Genomic DNA, 17,973 nt, shown 5'->3' with positions numbered 1-17,973 from the left:
GTAATACACAATTACTTTAACAATTATTGTTAAGCCATGCGAGTACATGATAAACTCAGGTGCTAGGTCCAAGCCCTCTAAAATTAAAACCGGGAAAATTTTACTGTTAAAACAGTGTCTATTATGGTAAAGCCTCCGTCGTTAAATGTATTAATTAGTATTCAATTATGTTACTATTCAGACACTTTTATTATTTTTTTTAAATCTGTGATCAAACTTCTGATCTCAATCGAAATGTTTGATGATATTTCATTGGTATATGGCTGTAGATCTATATCCACATCTGGAACACACTGTTAAAATGTACATTTTGTTTATTATGGTTATCCTAGTTTACATAGGACGTTATTGGTTTCTTCTAGTATTGAATGTGGCTAAAGAATGTGTTAAAAGTTGAGAGACTATAAGCTGATAGGGGTTTAAAATAATTATACTGCTTATTTTGTGGCTCGAGAACAATTTTCAGTAGCGATTAACAAAACAAAATTATAACTCGTTGTCAAACACATAACATAATGTTTTTAAAATATTGCTTTATGAAAAAAAATAATAATAAATTACTTTTAAACAAAAGTTATGTTTATAATGAGTTATCTATTTTTTTTGGTTATGAGCTCTTAAGATTATACCAATATTCAACAAAGAAAAAAATTGTATTATTCAAACATTTTGTTTTATTTTTTTATTATGACGTTATGGATCTTAGGGGAGAAAGCATACGTAATTGTTGAAGAAGGTTTTAAAAAGGCTGTTGCTGCCGGCTGCATACAAAGGTGGCATAAAAGGGTAATGCTATAAATAAATATGTAAATTCACTTAAAATCTAAACCAGATTTCAAATTAGCTAACCTTAATTGTATAACTTTTTGATATTTCTGATAATGTTTTCTTTATGTACACAACATTTATGGTAGTGGAATTTTATTATACAACCTTCAACTTATATTAATTATTAACATGATATAAATTTACAATTTTTACGGATTGTTTTGTAATAACATGCATTAATCGTACATTATTACAGATCAATCGAAAATAATTTAGCTTTGTTCGCGTATAATTTACTTCTACTTAAAATTCACATAATATTTAAACCGGATTTAAAATTAATCTTAAAATTTTTTTTGTTATATAAATAATAATGTAAAATGTAGCTCAATTAAAATGTAAACGTTGGATTAGAACGTTGGTTTATATACTTATTATAAAGTACTGCTCAAATTTGTTTTAAAAAAATCATTTTTAGGCGATACGTGATGCAATAAAAAAGAACATAGCCTCAGACAAGAACAGAAGCGACTATATTACCCAAAGCGAAATGACTGAATATTATAAAACACAAAATATGTCAGCTACTCAAGTCGAAGATATTATAAAAGCATACGGAACACAGCAAAGTAAATATAATATTTCAAATCTGCATTTAATTACTACAAATTAGGTTATTTAAATACTGCCTACCTAAAATTATTGGCTGCAAAACTATATATTCATTTTTATTGTTGTGAATACCGTACAATCGATTATAAATTATCCTCGGCAAAAAATAGGATTATTTTAAATACTATAATTTGTTGTTTTTGACTTCTTATTCTTAAAATATTTAAATTATAGTATACTAATATAGTATAGTATAATTATATTATGTACTGTCAAATCTATAGTTAAATATATGTATCCTAATAATTATAAATCTACGATAAAGCTTATCAACTCAATAAAAACTGTCAACATTTTATACTTTGCTGTTTGGGCTGTGTTGTAAAAAAAAAACATGTGTTTTATTTTATTAATTTTGTTTATGTCGTATTGATGAATTTCAGATGGAGAATACCGATTAGATTTCAATGACTTAACAACACTCTTAAACATTGGTTATCTACCAGAACTGCCGGTTGAAAAAATTGCGGTAAATAAATGTGGCTTATGTTATTTTTTTCTATACATTTCTATAAGTTTAAACTTATAGAAAACTTTCATCTTTAGACGATGTATCAAGTATTTATAAAAATAATGGGAGATGACGAAAAACATTTTATTACCGAAGAGGAAATAACTGAATTGTACAAAACAAATCTTTCCGCAGCTCAACTCGAAAAGCTTAAAGAAGACTATGAAAAAAAAGATACTAGTAAATATAATATAATGTATATTACCTTTATTTAAGAATCGTAAAAATGATCTACCTAATCGATTACCGATTTTATTAAGTTTATTATTTAAACCTAATGGATCCCAACGTAACTGATCAATAATAATCAATTTTACTCGTAACACAAGCTTAGTGTTATTGATTGTGTTTCTTTTCGATGATAATTAAATATTTCATTAGTACTCCGCATGAACCACTATTTTTTTTTCTGGTCTTTTGACACTCAGAAAGTCTGTTGTAAATGTAAATGTGTTTTTATATTAAGTAATTTATATATATCATTAATGTTATGTTGGTAATTTACAGGTGGAAATAAACAGTTTTACTTAACCTTTTATGACTTTATAAACGCTTGGACTGATGGTGTACTTTCAAATCCGCCATTAAATTAAATTTAGTCTGACCTTGATACGGGATCGAAATAGAAAAACTCTTTAATGATAACCAATATTATTAAGTTATGATGTTAAAAATAATTAATCATTTAATCGCCATTTAATATAAGCTATAATTTTAATTTAACATATTAAATGTACTGTGCTATTTGAATCTTACATAAAAACTGCAATTCATTCAATTCAATACAAATAAAAATGGTATTTTGTTTTTTTTTTATATATTACCAATGCTTTTATCTTCATAGTCTGTAAGTTACTATAGACTCTAGTATAAACAAAATTTACTGGTCCATAAGAGGATGCCACTCAGACAATTTTTTTTTTTATATTTTAAATTTGTATATATTTGGTACAAACATTGTTAAATTTGTACTAAAACGTATGTGTTCTTTTATCGTTGTAGTAATGAAAAGGCATGACAAATGTCTTATATGTGTAAATGGTTCCAGCATTTGTTTAGTATTTCGTTTTCAACAACTTTTAAAGTTATCTACATACATTTCAATTGCCATTTTTAATTGATTTTTTCAAAATCAAGAAAATAAAACAATATTATATAACGTACATGTTTTTTTTTATCCTGTTATTATAAAATAATTGAAAACAGAAAAAAGAGAACTTTAATGAATTAATAAAAACGAAGCTATTAGAGATATCAACAAAAACTAACGGCATATGATGTATTTTAATGTTTCTATGCGTTTCTTAAATATTACAACTAATAATACAAGTAGAATGGTGTAACAATTTGCTGATTCTTCGCCTTGACGAGAAGGCTTTAAGAAGCGGATGGTTTTTTAAAATGATTATACATTTATGGCTTGTGAATCATAGTCAGCTCCCAGTCAAATAAAAAACAAACGCTATAGTGTTTTAAAATCATTTCTTTAGCATTGTTGAACAAATAAAATAATAAACCTATGTAAAACAAATATTTTACGTCGATAGATACAACTTTGTATTACGCACTGCACGGGCGAAAAAGACAAAACATTAAATCTTGCTAAAACAAATACTTAATATTAATCACACGTGCCTCTAAACTTTATCGGTAACTACTAACTATAATATAAACACCCACGAAAAATTCAAATATTTTTAGTTAAGAACGCTTTTAGTGAAGGTAGATAATACAAAGCGTTCGATTTTTTGGGGGATAAATATCAGTACTTAGAAACATGGCTTATTTCTAAAATATTTTTTTACTGCCTTTGAACCTACTCACAAGCTGGGGGGGGGGGTAGTATAAATTTGATTTTGTTTGTTGAAAAGTTAGATTTTTTGTACATTGTACAATTTACATTTTTTAGTATTCAATGATTATATTTTTTTATTTATCTTTAAATATGTATACTCGTACTTTTAATATTATATCGTCTAATACTTGAATAGACATTTCCATTCAATGTAATAAATACAAAATTATACCAAAATAGTATTTTTCGGTTTTATTCTTATTTGTAAACATCATTACGCGTAAATTTGTGCAACTTACTAGGCGGGCTCTTCATCTTGTGACTGGCTGTGTACGACTCATGGGATCCAAGGAAAAACAACCTTTTAATCAAAGAAAAAAATTGTTTAAAAATGTGCATTACGTCAATACAGATTTTATTACATCAAAATGGCCTTTTTTTTTTAAGTGACATTTTCTGGTATTTTTCCCGTTTATCACCCTCTTCGTGTATATACAAAATAATTTTAGCTCTAGAATATCAAAATTGAACATTGCAGTCGTCGGGTGTCTTCATTTTCCTTTTTTCTTTTTAGATACAAATTAGAGCAACTGAACAATTTAGGGCAACATTGAATTGGTTTCGATATTCTACCGTAAAATTTTATTAAAGGGTTGCACGTAGGCAAATTGTATCAATTTCCTAAATTAAAAATATAATTTATTCTAATAAAATGTATACGTAGTATTTCAGTAGAGTAATGGGAATTCTTCAGGTCAAATAACTGTGGTAATTATTTGATATTTCATAATTATATTCTACGAGATTGCTCACCAAGAACTTTGGTAATGAGTATAGTATGAGAAATAGTTCGTTTTGCTTCGATGCAGAGCTGAGAACTTACTAGTTTACAAGTGGTATGTTTTTTATTTTTTCTGTTATCACTCTGACCGATCCAATACAGATAACTGGATAAACGAAAGTTTCTATGACAAGACTTAGATGATCTACCGGATATCTCTTACTGTGATACCTTTTAAACCGCAAAACTGATTTCTATATATCTTTAATATTGTTACTTTAGTCGCGTAGGTAAGAACATGTTAAAAAAAGCGAGGGATATAAGTGGCTTATAATTTTTAATATTATTGTTCAGTTTGCCCTAGAGCTTGTGGATCATAATCAGCTCCCATCCAAACTAAAAAGTCGATATTATTAAAGGCAACGGAAAGAGCCAAAAATAGACAGTATTCAACGAAAATTGGTTTTTAAATATGTCAACTCATTTAAGGGTAAATAACTATTAAGGTTTTCTAGTCTTACAACTCTATTATTCCATAAGGAATGATTACATTTTATAACAAACAATATATTTTCAACCGGTCGTACACACCGAGAAAGGTAACTTTGCATTTTAGTCTTTATTTGTAAAACAAGCAGTTCCCTTTTAATTACATTTTCGCAACCATAAAAAAAAATCAAATGTAAAACCATACCTTATGTTAATTACGTACAAGTGTACCCTAGATATTTTTTACTTTTTGCACTTTAGAAACACATGGCGATGTGAGCTTTAAGTTTCACTGTTTACATTAATAAAACTATAGTAACCGTCTACAAATTTAATATACTATAACAATAATAATAAATAATAATACGTTTTTTAGATACTTCATCATACCAGATCATAATAAGATGCCTCATAAATTATAAAAAAAAACATGGCGGCGTTTTAAACAATCATTACATTTTTTTGAATCAATGAGAAAACAAAATAATACATTTTTGTTAAACAAAGACTGCAAGTTAATACAGGCGTCCCTCAACTTTGTTCCTGAGACCTTTCTCACGTATGCGATAAATAAAAATATGTTTAACGAATAGCGCTTTTCTATCAAATATGATGATACCAAGAGAATGGCATACCCCTATAAGTAAAAAGTATAAGTTTTCTAACAAAATCAACGGAAACTTCCATTTTCTTGTGTTGTTAGGGTTTTCCCACAACCGCTTAACTAATTTCTTCGTGTTATTGATTTTTAAATTATAATGTTTAGTTCATAATCTGCTCTCAATCAAACACAAAAAAAAAGAACACGTTAATATTTTTTAGTCAGGGTTTTTTTTGCATAGTTGAAAAAACAAAACAATATACATAATATCGTTGTATATTGTTTTATGCTCTGCGTCGATGAAAAAAAAAAGGTTAAATCGTCGCAAAATAAATATCTCATACAAAATATACACTTGTATGTGTCCCCAAACTTTGTGGAAAATCATAACTTTGTTTACTTATTTCAAAAGTAACTCATCATTTTTAATAAACAAATAATACAAAACAAAAAAAATCGCAGTATTGAAATACATAATTATGCCATAATTTGTTTTTGAAGAAGACGAAAAAACCAAAAAACATAGTCTTACGATTAAAACCACGTTTGTTTTAAATAAAGTAATTTATATTTCATCATTTTTAAAAATTACAGTTTTGCATTAAAGTGTTTATTTGAAAGTGATTTTTTTAAGCCGCTGTTGTTTTCAAAGTTATTAATTATTATACAGGTTACGTTATACCTTATGGATCATAATTAATTCTCAGTAAGATACAAAAACAAACATGTTAGTATTTTTAAACTATCATATTTTATCATGTTTTTAATGAAAAAAACCATACAGTAAAACGTTGTAAAAACAAATACCGTACATTTACAAATTTATTTTGCTTTATGTTCTACATCAATGAAAAAAAAAACAATAATTTTAAAACAAATACCCTATATAAATACACTTGTATGTGTTCTAACCACTGTTAAATCTGAACCAACTAAAAAACTGAGTGTTGATGTTGATGAATAATAATATTTTAAATATACTCATCTAGTTAAAAGGTTTATGTAAGATTTAGTAGCTTTTAACAGTGTGTAAAATATATAAATTTAAAAATGTTTATTATTATTATTATTTTATTAAGTGCAACACATCATGTTCAAATGACGAAGTTTATTGACATAAAGGTAATTAAAATGTTTCAACTTAAACTTATGCATATTTGATATTTACAATTTAATTGTAAGTTTTTAATATATATACGTTAAAAATATACCAGAGCGTTAAGTAATCGAAACATTTAACATACAATATGATGTCCCACCTTTTAAAATATACTAGAGACATTAATATTTAAAAAATTTGATTTGTGTAGGGTTTGTAGAACGTTTTCACAATATTTGAAAATAATATTTATATATTTTACCGGCGTAAATATGAAATTTATTTAAACGTTTAATAAACTACACAATATTAAAAATGTGGTTATATTGTTTAAAAACAAATTTATATCATTCAATATTTCAACTTACTTTTATGAAATAGAAATTACATATAGGTACACATTATATACATACACGGTGTGCACATATCTTTTATGAATTTGTATGCTGGGGTGATTATAAAGGTAAATTGAGGGCTTAGTAAAACAAATAAATCTCTTGGACCATTTAAAAAAAAATTATTTTCTATGGCTTACTTCGTATACTAGACCACCGTGTGTCTGTTTCTCAGTACAGTGAAAATCAAAACCATATTAGTAAGTTTGGGGCCTCATAGCTACACACACTTGAACAAACTATTTTTATTAAATCGAAAAACAAAACATAAATTGCTCTTCCTCAAAAAGTTAAAGGTTTAATATTAGTATAATGAATTAATTCGAATTAATTTATTTAAAAAAAAATTATATTGTAAAGTATACAAGTTTTAATAGTGTGTATTCCAAAGACCAGTTTGTAAAACATTTTTATGGAATTATTGAAGTATTATTTATTCATTTTTAACGACGTAAATATGACCTACTTTTGAACATTTGTATAACTAGTAACACAAAACGTAAAAATGTGCTTTCAATATTAGTTTGAAAGAAAAATGTTAAATCACTTATCATAATATTACATTGCAATTTTCAGGAAATAGAAATTCTATGGGACACGATGCGAGGCGACAGTGACTATGTTAACCAAGATAATTTCTGTAGTTATTATAAAGATGAAGACTCAGATGAACTCTTAAACGAAATAAAAACGTACTGCCACAAGTATTCGTCTGAAAGCCAAAGTAATCTTAAATACATTTGTTTTACATCAAATGTGTACTATTCCATAAGTTTGTGTTGTAAAAAACTAAATATTTTATTAACAATTTTATTTTATCTTCCATGTGGAGCATATTTCTCACGTAGGAACTCTATCGATTATAAACCGTATCTGAAAGTTACTTTATTAGGTCAAAAATTCAATAAGTCCACATTTTCACTTAAAAATCTAAAACAACACCCAAAAAATGTGCATCAGCTTATGGTCAGATAATGATGCTGGACATAAGTTAGACCTATAAAGGTGCTATAATGTAAACCTTTTTGTAAAAAAATATGTAATCAAACTTTTTTTTATTAGAGAAAACCAAAAAAGCAATTTACCGTATTTAATTTCCCGGTTGCTATGTGTAAAATATTTAAAAGTTAACATACTAAAAATATTTTCAGTATTCTGTCTATTAGACTGATTACAATCAAACCTAATCGTATCTCTACCCTAATAATAAAAATAAAATTGTAGTTGTGAATGATACACTAAAAACACAATAATTATCATCGTCGTCCTCAGTATGGCATTACCGCATTTTGCTGGCTTTTTAAGTTTCATAATGATGGTATGGTTTCTAGGTGTTGATGAATACAGAATGGGTTTTAACGATTTTACGAAGGCCGCGTCTGAAGGCTGTATACAAAGATGCTCTAAACAGGTGATGCCATATAATCAATATGTTATATTAAAAAATATAAAAAACAAAGTTGTTTCTCTCTCTAATTTAGAATTGTTAATGAAAAAAATCACCTAAGTGCTTAAAAACTCACATGACATTTTGTACTTAATAAAAATGACCATTCAAATTTATTTCATATCAATTTTGAATAAATTTTAAATAAAATGTCTAGGCGATGTATACTTTATTTAAAAATATAATCCCAAACGAAGAAGACAGAGAATATATAATCGACAAAGAAATGATTAAATATTATGCATCAATATTTTTTTCACCTCGACAGCTAAGAAATATTGTAAAAAAATACGGAAAATTGCAAGGTAAATATGATTTTTAATACTTATATTTTGTATGCGTCAAACCATCTTGAGTATACAGATCTCTTCTGCTAAGATTGTGGTTTTTTTTTTTTAATAGCTTTTACCAAAAATGCTCCACACTTATTAATATTAATAAAATTCATAATATTCAGATTGTGGTTTTGCAGTAATGTATATTTATATTATTGGATTTAATATCTAACTTCATCTGAACTATGCTAACCCAACCTATGCTAATCGATCAATAACTAATCATATTGTAATTACAATATAAGCATAGTTTTAATTATTTTGTTTACTGTAAATGAAGTCAGACTTCGTAATACCCCATACGACTTATATGAGTATTTTTTTCATTGATTCGTCTGAAATTAATTTTATAAAACATAATAAAATTATTTTTTACAATAAATAACAACATAATTTACCGTATCCCTTCAAAATTAATATACTAGTATATCAAACTTTGAAAACCAAAATTCTATTTGTATTCCAATTGAAAATATTTCTAATTGAGACCCGACCATATGACTACGAAACAGAACGTTCTTTAGATTCTGACACCATTGTTTACACTTAAATTTTTATTTATAATATGTTGATTATTTTCAGATGGAAAATACATATTAGACTTCAATAGCTTTAAAAAAATCATAAACATTGGTCATCTTCCAAAACCGTTCCGTGATGAAATCGCAATTGAGAAGGTATGGATTGTTACTGTTCACCTAAAACATTATCTTCTCAGCTACGCATATTAGAAGCTAAACAATTATGAATCGTTATTAAATATCATATTATATTATCGTTTTATTAACATTTTTAGGAAATAGTACATATATTTAACAAGATAACATGTAACAACAATGATTTTATTACCTATCGTGACATGAAGTTATATTATCATGGTCATAACAAAGAAGAACTCTCGACAATAATACACACTTACGGAACTGAATATACTATTAAAGACGGTATATAATATATTAATGTCATTTCTTTAGCATAAAGTTACTCTGAAAAGCCATAAATGTAAATTATTATCAAAAAGAACAAAAAAAATTAACAATAATAATTATGTAAAATAAATAATTATACGATCAACGATAACGAAAATATTTGCATTTAACTCAATGACATAATAATTTTTTTTTTTAAATGTAGAGATAGTTGGTGAACATCGTGAATACAGAATGAAAATTGATGATTTTAAGATAGCCGGCACTAATGGTTGCATACCAAGATTCAGTAAAAAGGTAATGTAATTATGATTATTATGTTATTTCTGGTAACATAATTGTATGCTGGTAACAGTAAAAATTGGCATAATATTGGATTAAGCTGGTTGAATATTCTTTAGTTTACTGAATTATCTACGAATTACAAAAAATAATGACATCGTTAAACCTATGTATGAATGATTCATAAAAAAACGTTTCATACTTAATGCAAATTATTAAAAAAAAATAGGTGATTTCTACCGAGTTTAATAAAATGATTCCAAAGGAAGATGGCTATATTTCTTACAAAAACATGCGTAAATATTATCGAAAAAAAATTCCTAAATCTCAACTCGGAAACATTATTGAAAAGTACGGAGAATTACAAGGTAAATATAATTGCAGTGTTACAGTATTGTATTTATATTTTATGTGGTACATTATTTTAACCGACATACATAATCGATTATTGTACTTATAACATAAGAATTGAGTTAACAAAGTTGTGTACTTTAGATCATAACTCAGTTCTTCATACCTCTCATACGTCTTTTTACGTTTTTATTTTTAATATTTTCTGAATCAATTTTGTTTTTTGTATTGACTTAAAAAATACTTGTTACGACTTCTATACATTCACTTTTATTAATCTATTAAATTGCCATTCAATTCGTGAATAACTTTTATGATTCTAATTTGGATCAAAATTAAAATTAAGTAACCTCAATTAGAAAAATGGTTAAAAAAACATTCATGTAAATAAGACAGCAAATACGGTCTTATTATTTTAATGTAATTAATTCAAATGTAAGTTTAATACATATTAAAACATTTTAATACTGTTTTTGGTTAAAACTTTCCAGATATTTTTTTAATATTTTACACTTCTTTGCACTTTTTAAGCTATATTGTGATTTTTAAGACAATATAACATTTTATTTTTTTATACTTTATTTATAAAAAGCTTGTGTTTTTCAGACGGACAATACCGTTTAAATGAATATGGCTTTACGAAAGCCATGTACAATAGTGATCTTCCAGAACCGTTATGTGATAAAATTACCGTAGGGAACTTTACTGTTTAAAATTGTTTCATACGAGTTATGTGTATAATTTGAACAATTATTTTTAGACGATGCATACTACATTTAAGAAAATAATCCTAGAAAAACAGAATAGAAACCATATTATACTCGATGACATGATTACATATTATGGAGAAAAAAAAGATGAATTCACACTAAAAAAAATTCTAAGAAAACACGGAAAATGGCATAGTAAGTATGATTTTTGATAACTGTTTTCAATAACCGTAAAACCATCGTAGGAAAAACATCTAAAATGTACGCGATCGAGTTTTATCTAAGAAGATTGTGATTTTACAGTATTGTACTATTATTTTATTTGGTTTATTTTTTTGACCTAACCTAACCGTTTTACTAACAATGAAGTCGACGATCCCCATTATAGTTTATAAAATGTAAGCAATATTACTCATGATCAATTATTATCACACAAATGCTTAACATGTTACTCGATTGAATTACAAATTATTAATTTTATCGAATTTTTTATTCAAGCCTCCTTTGTGTAAAATCACCCCAAGTTTGGATTATATACCTTGTTCGGGATAAAAACTTGACCATTCGTGCAGGCTACTCTCCGCAAAATCTGGTAGTTTTGGTTATGGTCACTTTCTTAGACCGAACGGACTATAGATTTTTCATAGAAATATTTCTATATAGTACAAAATAAACTGCACTTATTCATGTATACATGTTAACTTTTGAAAACTTTAACGATACGTTGAAACATTTTATACTTCGCCGTTCGGCCTATATGATGTAAAACAATGAAACATTTTAATACTTGTTACATTATTATTAGTAATTTTTACATAATATTTATGTTATGTTGGTGATTTCTAGATGAACAATTCGTATTATATTTCCCTCACTTTAAAAGCGCCATTAATTTTAGTGATCTTCCAGTGCCGCAATGATGGACATCGATTAAGGAGGTCACCGACGATATAGTGTTTTAAGAATAACGTTGAAAACATAATAATCAACATTATTAAATTACTTCATAAAAAATAATCTATAGATTCTCCATAATAGTATGAAACAATTATAATAATTATAATAAGCCGTATAATACATAATTAGACATGAATTGCCTGAATTCAATAAAAATAAATGGAAATAATATTTATTATAATTTTTTTACTCTATTCCTAATAAAATTTATTACGCTATAAAATATTAATATCAAAAAACTACTGTGAAATTATTGTTTAATAAAGTAATGAAAAGTCTTTTTGTGTAATCACTTTTTTTAAAAATGTAGCGTCCTATTTCTTATTGTTCAATTAGACTGTAGTTGTAATATTTGCGTCCTAACATTTTGATGCAATGAAAAAACAATATTATACGACGCACAACATGGGGAGTTTTTGTAGTTAAATAAGTGTTTAATAAAGTACTTGAAAACAGAAAAAAGTGAATTTTAAACAATAATAATAAAAATAAAGTTATAAGAGACAATAATAAAACCGTAAACACAAAACATATATTGTTTTTTATATGTTTCAGTAAATAGTCTAAAAATTATTTTAAAAAAACAAAATCTAACAAATTGGAATTTCTTAAGAGATATAACAAATGTCAAATATTTGTGGGACCACGCTTACCAAAAACTATAATTGTGATGAGAGTAATGTAAAGTGAAAAAAAGTAAGAGTTAATTTAGCGTCGATGCAAAGGTGAGAACTTTTGTAAAGTATTAAAACAGTATGAGAAATGAGAACATAACAGTTAACAAGTAGTATGTGTTTTTAATTTTATATTTTTGTGTCCAGTCGAACGATCCCTAATAGCACTTTGTAAATAGAAGTTCCCGTTGAGTTTCCATAACGGTCTTAGTATACTTAATAAAGGCAATAATAAAAATAATTTACTCCATTCCTTTGAAAATCGATAAAAACGCTCTAAAAATACACATATTTTTTAACTGATGATTGGAAAAAAATTCTGTGAAATTACTTTTTCCAGAAAAAATTTGTCTCGCATTAAATGTTTTACGTGGTATCAATGTGAGGTTAGGTTAGGTTAACAATATTGTATAAATTATTAGTTTATTACAAGTTGGAATATTTGTAATTATTATTGTGCAAGCGTAACCGAACAAACGCCTTTGTAAACCACTGAACAGATTAAACACAACCACAGATTCAATATTATATTCTATGTTTAAGCTAAGTCGGGTTAGGTAAGAGGGAATAATATTAGTATGTCGATGTCGAGGCTTTTTTGCGCAGCAATCCAGTAAATTAATTACTCAAAACAGATAGGGTTTGTCGATTTCCTAGGTGTTGATAGTTGTCAACAGTTACAACCACGGCTGTAGATAGACTGGTTGCATATCGAGCTATGAAAAAGCGGCCAGAAGAGTTCATACGTAAAAATATGAAAAAAGGAGTGACAGCTCCTTGTCGATAAATAGTGGATGAATAGTCTTACTATTATTCACTGATTATCCTGTGGATCTTTCACTAGGATAAACCGGCTGTTATCAACAGAAACACGACTGAATATAACAAGGATCTTCAGAGTGAAAGATAATAAGTTATAAATGTTATTATAAGAGCTGTAAAAATTGAGTTATCACATTACACAACCTGGCGCTGCCGGATTGGCCGAAAAATAATTCTGTTTGAAGGTATATAATACTATTTTCGACGACACCGATTTGCCTGATTTCGAGTCGGCGGACCCGTTCAACTCCACTCTCGACGGGATAACATTCATTTATTACAGCTGACGCCGGGGCACAGCGCTTATGCCGTGGACCTTTTTGCAGTGCCGTACATATTTCATTTTAAACGGCATTCCCCGGTCGCCCCCCTTGAAGACAGTAGTACTACACTACGGTAAAACGCCTATTATGTCCCTCCCATACATAGCTTATAATATAATATTTTACCCTACGACCGTGTAGGTAAACAGCCAGAGACTATCTGCTTTTATTTATGTATATAATTTACAACTAATAGCCTTTATCACCCTCTGGAAAAACATTCAAAAACCGTGTGCGAGTATTTTGAAAACATGATATAATTTTAAAATACAAAATGCCGTTTTATAACCATGATATTTAAAGAAGAGAGGAAGCAATTAGAGATTACGACTTATCCACCTAACTCACTCATACCATATCACCATAGAACCTAAGCCAACACGTGACTCATGCAGAGAAAACTTTTCAACAAACACATCATGACAGACTGCACAAAATACTGCTCGTACAATACTCAAAAATTCGACTTCGCTATAACTTACAACATACAACCTGTAAATTTGTCCATAAAATAAACTTGATACAAAAATTGTAAAAACCTTGTCGGGAGCCGCAGAAATCAAAAAGAATAAATTACTAGCAAATGATAGTGGCAGGATACGCGGATGATTTAATAATAATGGCAGAAAATGTGGAAGCTCTAATGAGAACTACAAGCGAATCGACAGAAGAAGTCGAAAAACATGGATTAATGATAAACGAGGAAAAACAAAGTACATGATAGCTGTTATGAGACAAACCGAGAAATAGAAGAACTGTAACAAATATAATTGGAGTCCTCAGGAGTATTAGACTAAGCTGGACACGTATGAAAGTCAGAAGGCCCCATTGAGCTGGATCGCCAAAGATTTACTACAATTGGGTGTAAACAATGGAGAACGATTGGCGAACGATAGGGACAGATGGAGGCATTTCGTAGTTGCAGTCCATACACGACTCGTAAAAAGACAAGAAGAAGAATGTCATAACAATTCTTTTCAATCCAGTTACGTTCTGGAGCCCTTCCCGAACGGCGAGATTATATAAATGAACAGTTATTACAACGCGGTACGTCCCTTTTATCGATTTCGGCAAATCAAAGCTTAGGCCTCCTCGAAATAAAATTCTGGCCACGCTACTGTGTCTCGCGTTAACTACGCCACCCTGTGTTTACAAATGTACTATAGGTTTTCAAATATAGTATGGCTGTGATTACATTAACAGCGAATCCCTCCGATAACGTCAATTATAATTTTGCACTATAAACAAAGATAAATAGAGCAGTGCAATATTGGACGCGGTACGGCACGGTCAGCGTTCTTGGTGTTTACACGTTTATATTTACCGGGGGACCCTGTGGGTGATTTATGGACGGTACGGCGCGGTTAATAGTTGTGTACACCGCAAGAACTTCTCGGGCGGTTCTGCTATAAAATACACGGTGGTGAATTCAAAGTGCGATTTTCACAATAATAATGTTATCGATGTCGTCATCAACCGAGCACGGCACGGCTCGAGAAGCATAAAAGATAACAGCAGCACTAATGGCACGTTGTTACACGTTTCATCACACCGACGACGACATTCTTAACGGTCAGCAAACCACAGACGACGGACTAAAGTCGGACTCGGATTATCGAGTGTGGCTTCATCGGGCCAATAATATTAGCCTTTGTATAGTTTCCCGTGATTTTTCCACAAAATGAAACCCGATGACGTTTATATACCGACCGGACCTGCCAACAAGTAAAATGTAAATGGGGAAATTTCTTCTTACCGCATCAAAAGCTGGTGGAAATGACATTTCCCCCGAAGGGAATACATTAGGCAGTGAACGTGTCTTGTGGTCTACTGATTTCCGATCATTTATCAATCGTCTCTCATCAGCTATCCAGGAACTATCCATTGCTCCTAATCACCACCTCATCCACACTTATCATTATCATGCGATGCACCCTTTCTTCCCTTCCGGTTTTATTAGCCATAAAACATATTCGTGTCAAAAACTATACATTTATAGGATCTAAAAAGATACTGCCTGAGTGACATAGTCGACTAACCATTTTGAACTCATTAAAATTCTACAATCGCGTCGCCGGTATATTTCATCAAATAAAATACCCCCCCCCCCAAGACAAAATAGTTTATTAAAAAATATTCCCTATGAACATAAATTACAATTTGACAATATTGGAAAACATAAAAATTGTTTTCTTTTGGGACTTCTGAAAAAAGATTCAATAAAACAAAATGCGTTTGGTGATTTGTGCTTGTAAAATTTCTTTTTCAAAGTCAGCAATTTAAAAAATATATAACGCAGATGTTCTCAGTTACCAAACAGAACGGTCGGTACGTCCAAACAGTTCCAACCGAAAAGTGAACATGCTCTAACAGCCCAAAAACCTTCCCAGATGAGGACAACGAGTAAGGAATAGTCAGAAACGTCTACACGGATCTCTATGATTTAACTCGACTATTTGTCTTCCTTTTAGTCGTTGATTGTCTCGGTGGAATATTGTCATTTATCTGTCTGGGAAGGTATTATGCTATTATGGAAATGGTCTGTTTGTTCAATTATCGTCTAATGATCATTAACGTCACAGCGGTTACTGCCCGCCAACCACTACATTATTGGTTCTCGATAATTAATGTTATATAAGAATGCACCAGAATAGAAATAGCTACAACGTAAAAACTAAATATTATATTTTCCGTCGACAAGTTCCCGTCTGGGTGCATAATGGACGATCCCAGGGAGTATCTGTGCTGCTGGGAAACACAGGATGTGTGCGAAGTGCCTGTAATATAAAACGTGTTTTAGAATTTTTTTCCTTGACAAATTAATTATGTTTTTTTTTTTTTTTTATTCGCAAGCTAAGCAGAAAGAAATGTCTTCGGTAGAATAGTTGTACAAGTGAAACTACGAATTTGGGCAGGTAAAACGAAGAATAAGAGACATCAACTTGATCGAAATAATATTATTATACGAGTCTCGTCATTTAAACGGTACAAACGGTGTTGCACAAATCAACAAGAACCGACATTTTTGCCAAGCCCATTTTTAATCTAATCAAAATCCGCAAAAGTTGCAAAAGTTTTTTCGAATATTCCAAAGCGAAACTGATTACCTATTCGAATAAATGGCTGTCTTATTTTTCAAAACAAGATCCAACTATTACGCTTAACGATCGATAGGTTCAGACGAAAACCCGAAGAATATATATATATATATTTTTTTTAAATTAGTTTCGCAAGTTTATCGCAAATTCGATAAATCCGCTCTTGCGGTCTAGAAGTTCCGGCCTAACGACGTATTGACATTAATACTTATATTATAAGTTGCAGCACAACTGTGAAATAAACAATAATGCCGATACCGAACCAATGGGAAAGTTCGACAAGAGACATTATAATATGACAATGGCAATACTATATATTAGTACAAAATGTTTTGGACAGATGGTGCGATAGAAAACGCTGTGGGTAGTGTTTATATTAATTTTTATTTGTTTAGTTCTATACCTAATACGGGGAAAATTTTCAAAGCAACCAGGAAAATAGAATTGGACTAAATTCCGGATGTCAGGAAGCGGTAGGTGCAGTTCCAAACTCTCTAGCACTTAAGCCACGCCCACCTGCTCCCGTTAAAATCGTCGGGTTTGTTTGCCGCACCCTGCATAATATAAGGGGTATTTTTTTTTACTTGCTCGGGCTCCGCTATAAACAATTAATGACAGAATTTTTAAATTATGAAGGTTTGTTAAATAGCTGTTGAAAAAAATAAAACATTTTACTTTGACCATCCTCTTCCAGACTACCTCTTTTATACTCATTCCTAATTCGATATAACCCACTCAATGTCCAACCCCATTTCCGTAAATTATTTTTCGTCAAAAGTAACATGCAGAGATACAGTGATATACGTTTCAATCTTTTTTTATCTATTGGAGACAAGTATAGGATGTACAGAGTCTTAAACAACGGTCAGGCTTACGAAATCGAAAGTAATTTAATTATTATTTGTCTACGCAAGAACAGCGTTTTACGAAGTTA

At 29.3% G+C, this 17,973-nt stretch overlaps 1 protein-coding gene across 4 annotated transcripts in view; it reads right to left on the bottom strand.

Annotated features, from left to right (window-relative positions):
* The window catches only part of LOC126834411 (uncharacterized), a 133,873-nt gene that overhangs the window by 91,288 nt on the left and 24,612 nt on the right, over nucleotides 1–17,973 (bottom strand). For 3 of the 4 annotated variants that reach the window (XM_050566304.1, XM_050566307.1, XM_050566308.1), the window contains exon 2: nucleotides 4,046–4,107. The exons of the other annotated variant lie outside the window; for it this stretch is intronic. The gene's annotated coding sequence lies outside the window, so the exon portion shown is untranslated. The remainder of the gene's footprint in view (nucleotides 1–4,045; nucleotides 4,108–17,973) is intronic. 4 annotated transcript variants of the gene reach the window in all.

This window comes from Adelges cooleyi, unplaced genomic scaffold (genome assembly GCF_023614345.1).
Source record: "Adelges cooleyi isolate 19-005CV unplaced genomic scaffold, UGA_ACOO_1.1 ACOO_flye_CR_arks_rails_tigmint_CR_PRNA_21, whole genome shotgun sequence".
Taxonomy (NCBI): Eukaryota; Metazoa; Arthropoda; class Insecta; order Hemiptera; family Adelgidae; genus Adelges; species Adelges cooleyi.
The sequence above is the reverse complement of the archived record's forward strand: the minus strand, read 5'-3'. Positions and strand labels throughout refer to the sequence as shown.